The sequence below is a fragment of the Octopus bimaculoides genome, chromosome 12, assembly GCF_001194135.2.
Source record: "Octopus bimaculoides isolate UCB-OBI-ISO-001 chromosome 12, ASM119413v2, whole genome shotgun sequence".
Taxonomy (NCBI): Eukaryota; Metazoa; Mollusca; class Cephalopoda; order Octopoda; family Octopodidae; genus Octopus; species Octopus bimaculoides.
Window position 1 is genome coordinate 5,221,769 of NC_068992.1, and position 8,197 is coordinate 5,229,965.

Here is an 8,197-nt window from a genome sequence, read left to right on the forward strand (position 1 = left end):
TATCTATCTATCTATCTATCTATCTATCTATCTATCTATCTATCTATCTATCTATCTATATATATATATATATATACATATATATACACACACACACACACACACACACACACACACACACACACACACACACACACACATATATATATATATATATATATATATTATTTTATCATGTATCATATATTGAAATTTCTCGTTAACTCCTTCTCTATCATGCAGCAAATTTATAATAATATATGAGGTCACTTTAAATATAAAGTTGTCATGAATGAAGATCTCTTAAGCTAAATTTCTATTTGATGCACTAGAGGAGATCTTTATATTCGCCTGGGATTTTAAAACAACTATTGTTTGACAGTCACGAACATATGGTCGAAATAGTCTCGGAAATAACAGGCGTCAAAAAATTTGGGACACAAGAATATTTTTTAGGAATTTAATTGGAAAAGATAGAAACACGTAAGATATCTTTATAAAATATAAAACTGGAAAAGGAATATATAATTTCCTTTATGCATGATTCAGGTGACAACTATGAAAAGAAAGAAAAACCTTGTTTATTTATTCTAAAGAAAAGCTGATGCTATTATATTATACATAGCGAGGCCCGGTTGGAAAGTGAAATGTCACAAGCACATTATGCAGAAATGTAACTGAATGAATCAGTCGGTTTCAAAAGCAAAAAGAGAAAGAATGAAATGTATGCAAGACCGGTTGGAATAAAAAGACAAATAACAACCAACAACAAGAACATTGCAAAAAATAAGAACACAAGACATTCTGAAATAAATGACCATGAGATGAAAAAAGTTATAACAAAATGGAGTACAAGAAAATAAAGTAGAAAGAGTTCAAAGTGATAACAGAAGAAGAGAGACGAAGACGAGGGAAAGGAGTGATACGGAAGACATTTGCGGTGTGCTGGCTGTCATTATATTGTGAAAAATTCCATATACCAAAAAGAATGCATGAACTCATATGAACCAAAATCAATGAAAAATCCAAGAAAATATAACTGCATTAGATACAAAATTTTCAAATTATATGTTTGCGTGTAGCCCAGCTTTTTGTTATGGAGCATAGTGAAAATATTTTTTGCGTTCATATGAATAAGTGCTGAAATTTGAAACCAATTTATAAATGTTGATAGGAAATAAAATACAAAAATAACATTATAAGTTACCTTGCAGAAATAGAGTTGACGAAAATATTGCACATTACAGCTATTTTGTACAATGTTCTCTATGTGCAGCAAAACTAATTATGTGATATAACCCTGCAAATTAAAAATGAATACATTGACAGAAATATCTATATACGTAATCGGTACATAGCTTCTAGATGTAATAATGTACATGCAAAATATTGCATCAATGCATTAAAAATAAATTAAAACATGAAACTGAGTGAAACTAAGTACATAAACGCTGCCACATTAGGAAAATATAATCAAACGTTCACGCATACAAACACATACAAACACATATGTCAGTATACATACATGTACGTGTATATGTATATATATATATATATATATATATATATATATATATATGCATACGTACATACATTTATGTGTGTATGTATGTATATCTCTTTATATATGACATATGAATCACTTCTGTATAGACGCAAATACAGGCTAATATTCTCAGACAAAATTCTAAGTGTTCCGATATTCCTAAATGTGAGTGCGTACATTCACAAAATAATTTGCAAAGACACAAAATTCGTCGCTCTGAAGCTTCCCCATTACCAGTTAAACGTGTAAAGGAAACCAACAAACCTATAATCCGTATGCACAGATTTAATGTGGGTGAAACTTGATTTGATAAATGTGATATAGAAACGGTACTCTTTATTCCTCAGTTGATATTTTAAATAATATTGAACTATTTTGTTGCTTACTCCTCTCATATATCTTTCTGTGTTTTTTTTTTCGTTTACTTTGTCAAAATATATTAGTCAGTATATTATTTTTCACTCTCGTACATTTATCTACTTGGTAGCGTCGATAGTATCTTCGTGCTTTGTAACGAAAATAGTTTAGTCATTTAGAGAACGCTGATAAAAATCAGGCGTAAGATAGTGTGATGGAAAATAGTGGAAAGAATATATGGAAGAGACAGATAAAGCCAACATTTAGTGAGAGAACTGTAATTAATATTTGTAGAGAAACAAGCAAATAATTTAACACTCTTACTAAAAACAATATATCATGTCTTACAAGTAGACTTTTTAAACATTGATCCGATCTTGATTTTTATAATTTTTGTCCACGTGGTTAGTTAAACAATCATTTACGCACCGAATATTCTTCAAACGTTTGTCAGTATGTCAACGAGAAGTATTAGCCGTGCTTATTATAATTGCTATAAGTAGCATCATCAAATAACATCTTACTGCAGAGAGAAATAATGAAGAGATTAAGTATGTAATGAATATATAATTTCAAAGCCTAACAAAAACTCCATAGTTGGTGTCATTAGATCGATTGGATCAACACTTATGCAGGTGTAAAACTACAAAAAATCATTAAACCCAAACAACAAAGTTAACACAAAAATTACTTGGGTACATCATCTTCTGTACCTTCAATATTATTGATTCGGCAGAGGGGCGTATGGGGTTAAGACGTCCTTTTTGCAATGCATTTTTTTTTCTGTTTCTAGCCCGCTAATTGGAAGGCTAATTTAGTGTCTACTACCATACATAGTGGTTGCACAAACAATTGTGAATGGAAATTCGATAATCAGAAATATTTGGCTCGTAATAACTGCAGTATTTCGAAATATGCGCATAGTGGACCATACGGATTCAAAGAAATTGCGATGGCGATGAAAAAACATGGGGATTAAACACATTGTATAGTATTTTTCGAGTTATCGTCACACGCATTATGAGAATAATTCTGCCAAAATTCTGATATTTACGAATATTCTTATTTCTGCTTTGATGCATAAATTTGTATATATTCATGGGGATTCATTCATTACGTCAATATAATATACGATATTATCAAGTCAGCGGTTGAGGTCATTAATTTCGAATATATCATAGATTTCTTGCTATAGCTGAGAGTGCGGAGAGCTTAACTTTTGGTGATATACCATGATAATCAAATAAATATTCTAAACAGAAATTACTTACTGAAAAACAAATTAGTATTCTGGAAATTTCAAGGGAATGTTAATGGTAATCTTTAGATTAGCCAGAAAGTTAGCCTGCTGAAGTATTGCTCCTATGGTTCACACTCCTTTATCAATTTGTATTGTCTATCAATAAGACTTAAATATAGGCATTTTCCAAGTAGCATGTCATATACATTTTACGCTGCAAACTCTGGTAGTGTTAAAATCTTTGTGTGTGATTTAAATTGGAAAGAATACATCAGCAAAAGTTGCTCACACACACACATACACACACACACACATACACACACACACACACACACACACACACACCCTAAGCTACACTGAATTAGAATTAGACCATAAGCGAATTTTAAAGAAAATGTGATACTTAACTACATCACCTTGCCTTCGCCTTTGCTACTTATCTATTATCTCAGTTCAAGTTTTTGATTCTATTAAAGTAGTTATCAGGTATTTCTTGGAGTTAATTCAATCAACTGTATCAGATCTGGAGCGATGTGTTTTCTTTTCCTAATCTTAGGACAAGAGAAATGCCATACCGCTGAAATAGAATTATAAAAAAGAGATATTTCTCTGAGCTAGATCGAGAGAACCCCAACTATAATGATGTTTAAGTGTGAATGTGTGTACAAGCCAAATATCTGTTGTAGTCAAACAGCGATATCAAGATAGTTCCAAATATTTAATAATACGACTTTTGTTTTAATAAATTCAATACACTATTGGAAATGAGACAAATATGGGCCCATCAAAGAAGTCTCCCTTGTTCCTGAATAACTATCATACTTAAAAAAAAGCATACAGCATAAATAATATCCTTTTCTACTCTAGGCTCAAGGCCCGACATTTGTAGATCGACCCCAGTAGTCACAATGCATTGTTTCATCGTATAAAAGGGGGTTAATACGATTTTGTCCAGAAATCACGTTTTCAAATTTTATTTCCCCCCTCCCCACCACAATTTCTTAATTTGTAACATTTATTTATTTTTTTCTGCACGTAGAAGGAAACAGTGATTACGAATCTGAGAAAAATATAGTTTTATTTCTTTTTTAAGAAACACTCAATGCCGCTTCCTCCAAAATATGTATTCTGTGGCATAGTGATGTTATAAAAAAATGGAAAGTCACCGATTTAGCAAAAGTTCCTACGTGTCACCAATGTAACAAAGTACAGAAAGTCAACATTTATTTGGAACATGTACTAAATGTTATAAAATTCAGGATTGAATGAATGTCACGGTGAAGAAAGTGAAAGTCCAAGAAAATTCAAAAGGCATAATTCAATTTTTCATACAAAATTGCTTTATTTTACAATTTTGAAACGAACAAAGTTTATACAAAGGAATATGCTGTTGTTGTGAATGTTAATGTAAAGCATTTGCTGAAGGATGTATACAGCAAGATATAAATTAATTTTTTAACTGTATAGCGTTATAGGTTGAAGAATAAAAACTGACTAATGCAGTAAAAAGATTGTGTGATGTAGATACACGCCGTGATGAAAAAGCATAGCAGGAATACAATAAAGACTGTTTAAAAAGCATTGTCTTCAAACTGGTTAGAAGGACTGGAATAACATTTCTGTAATTATATTTAAAGAACCGCTGAAGCTTTCTATTTTTTTTTCTGTTAGATTTGTGAGTATTGCGAATGCTGTGAACTGTGCCAAATCTCCATGTTGGTAGTACTTAAAAGTTGACGCTGTTGTTCGTTTAAATTCCAGGACGCAACTAAAGTTCGTATAAAGTTCTGGCCGCCACTAAAGTTAGTTTAAAGTCTAGGTGGCAACTAAACTGTTGTTTTACTGTTATCCGTGTTTTACTGTTGGGGGAGGGTGGTAAAGTCATATACATATATTAAAACACACACATACATACATTGACACAAACATCAAGTCTATTTCTGTCCCTGTGTGTGCCTGTTTCTGTCTTTAGATATGTGTGTGTCACAAAAATGTATTTATACTGACGACACATGCTCCATCACACATATATACTTGTTAGTAATCGTGCTAACGTACGTAACGAAAGTGGAAACATACGCATATAGAGAATCTGACATCATTGTCGTTATGGTGGTTCTACAAAATGCCGTTTACAATAGCTGATAAAAGGAAAATGATAATGTAACATTTTTGTAATGCAAACATGTGAAAGAAAATATAGTTTAGTCGGTAGGCAAAAGCTCACTAAATCTTTAGATACCTCGCACAGGAAAATCGACTACTCGGTTATGGAATACATAAGGAACATATATATATATATATGTATATATATATATATATGCATGCATGTATGTATGTATATATACAAAACTAAATTCACAGGTACTCTGTATTTCCTGAATTGTTTTCATTATTCTGATGTTAAGTGTGTGCAGCAAGTGATAGATAAGAGTGCACGAAAAACAAATGCAAATTTCTGGAATAACATATTTGGAATTGCCTTTTGTGAATTAGATACTTGAAATATTGTAAAATAACAGTAATTTATATTTCATAGAAAAGAAAATATATCATTTAATAAACATGAAGTCGGTGGACATAACGTCAATTAAATTCGTAGCAGAAGAAAATATGGCATATTGGAATTAAAAACGATATGAATTTGAATTGATTTGTATGTACGAGACAATAGGAAAATTGAAAGAATATACGAGGGAGAGACGACAACAAATAAAATTCTATAGTTTTCGCTATACAATATATTATGATAAAATAAAAAAATTCAATCATCTTTCATCTTGCTTCCTTTTTCTCCTTTCAGATCTATATTTTAATTCTAGTTTTTCAAAGAAGTACAGTCACAAATAAAAAAAAAATGCATACACTTAAAATTGCATATCCAAAAATATCGCAATTTTGATACGAAATTCTATTTATTATATATATACTAATTATCCATCGATGAAGACAATAGTGGACTCTCAGAATGGTAATTTAAATGAAAGACATCACGACACAATAGAGAACATCTGAATATTTTAAAATAAATACAGCTGATATATTCTATAAATTGACGGTGGACAGATGTCGAAATATATTTACATGACCCACCTAGCAACATTTTTTGCCTATTTTGGTGATCATCAATAAATACTTGCAAGTAATAAGCATTGAATATTTCAGAACATAGCTTCATAAATCAAAACTTACGATAATAATCCAAACAAAGCGAGTATCGCATTTGCCATGCATAATCTTGATTCTTTAAATACTGCATGAACTGAGACAGTATCATATATTACTGCAGTGAGAGAGAATGCGTACAACAGAAATGTCGTGATAATAGCACACCATAAGATGAAATTTGTCTCTGAAATAACATGCAAGATGTAATGTTTACGTACAATATTTTGCAACTGAACGACTCGTCTAAAAAATATATAAGTTACGTTTCTTATACAGCATAATTGACGAAACACAATACCCATGTGATTTCGTATACGTGAATGTATAATTGCGAATGTTGTTGGGGTGAGTTGTTTCAGCATCTGATTATATCTTTTATACATATGAGTGCGTATTCCTATATCTATGTAACACGATTTAAGAAACGTGCATTTCACAAAATTGAAATTATCTTCAAATATTAGTTACAGAATCAGTTCTACTGCATTGTATTCCTGATCATTGCACTCCAGAACTAATATGCATATACGCCACATTGTCTCTTATAAATTAAACAGGAGAATTTGAAATTTGATATTACCTCAGACATCAAAGTATTATGAGATTTACGTTTTATATCTTTGCGATCCGCAAGGCCGTAATCAAAGTGTTGAATATAAAGTTTAACGACATTAGCTCTAATTTACATCGTATATAGAACACAGCAGAGAAATTATTATTTTGAATTTTACCATTTTGAGTTTACTCTCATAATAATGTTAAAACATTCATCATTTTCTTGCTTTTCTTCAATAGGCTAATTTATTGCAGAAAATTTAGTTAGTGCCGCTGAGAAAGAAAGAAACAAATTTATAGTATTTATACGAAATTAAATATCAGCTGATGAATACATATCTTGAAAGTTTTAGGTTGTTGCAATGAATGCACACACAGACACATATACACACATAACTATATATATATATGGGTATATATACGTATGCATATATGCGTGTTTATATATATATATATATATATGTGTGTGTGTGTGTGTGTGTGTGTGTCTGTGTGCGTGTGTGTGTGTATGTATGTGTGTGTGTGTGTGTGTATGTTTATATATATATCTATGTAAGTATGTGTGTGTGTATATATATATATATATATATATATAGAGAGAGAGAGAGAGAGAGAGAAATATATATATTCATATATGCATACGTACATATGTATATACATGCGTGTGTGTGTAAGTGTATGTGTTTGTGCGTGTGTGCGTTTGTTTGTGTGTATGTGTGTATGTATACATACAAACATATAAATAGTTATACAGTAATGTTTATATAAGTACATTTATGAATATTAGTTTTGCTTTTATTATCATAAGAAATCATTATTATTGTTTAATATTGTAGTTTCTACAACCTCCATCGTCAGCGTTCTCAAAAGCAATAGCACCCTTCATCGTCATCATCTCCATTCCTCTACTTCATCAGCATTATTATTATTATTATTATTATTATTATTATTATTATTATTGCTACTACTACTACTACTACTACTACTACTACTACTACTACTACTACTACTACTAATAATAATAATAATAATAATAATAATATTATTACCATCGACGTTTCTATACAAAATACAATTTTAATAACTCCATTGCGTTCAAGCAAATAATTTGGCTTTCATAAGCAAAATTAATTACAGAAAATAAATCCTTGATCTTTTGGGCCTCTGTTTGAAATGACAATGACTAAAATATCAATGAGTTAGTGAACAACTCTTGAATATAGATTCTTATTAGCTGCGCTGATGTCTTTTGTGCGTCATTAACTTTTTAGAAGTAAATTTTCTTTAACAAAACGAACCATTGCCAATAGAATTTGAGTTGTTAAATATTTCTCATAGAGTTGTTTTTGAAA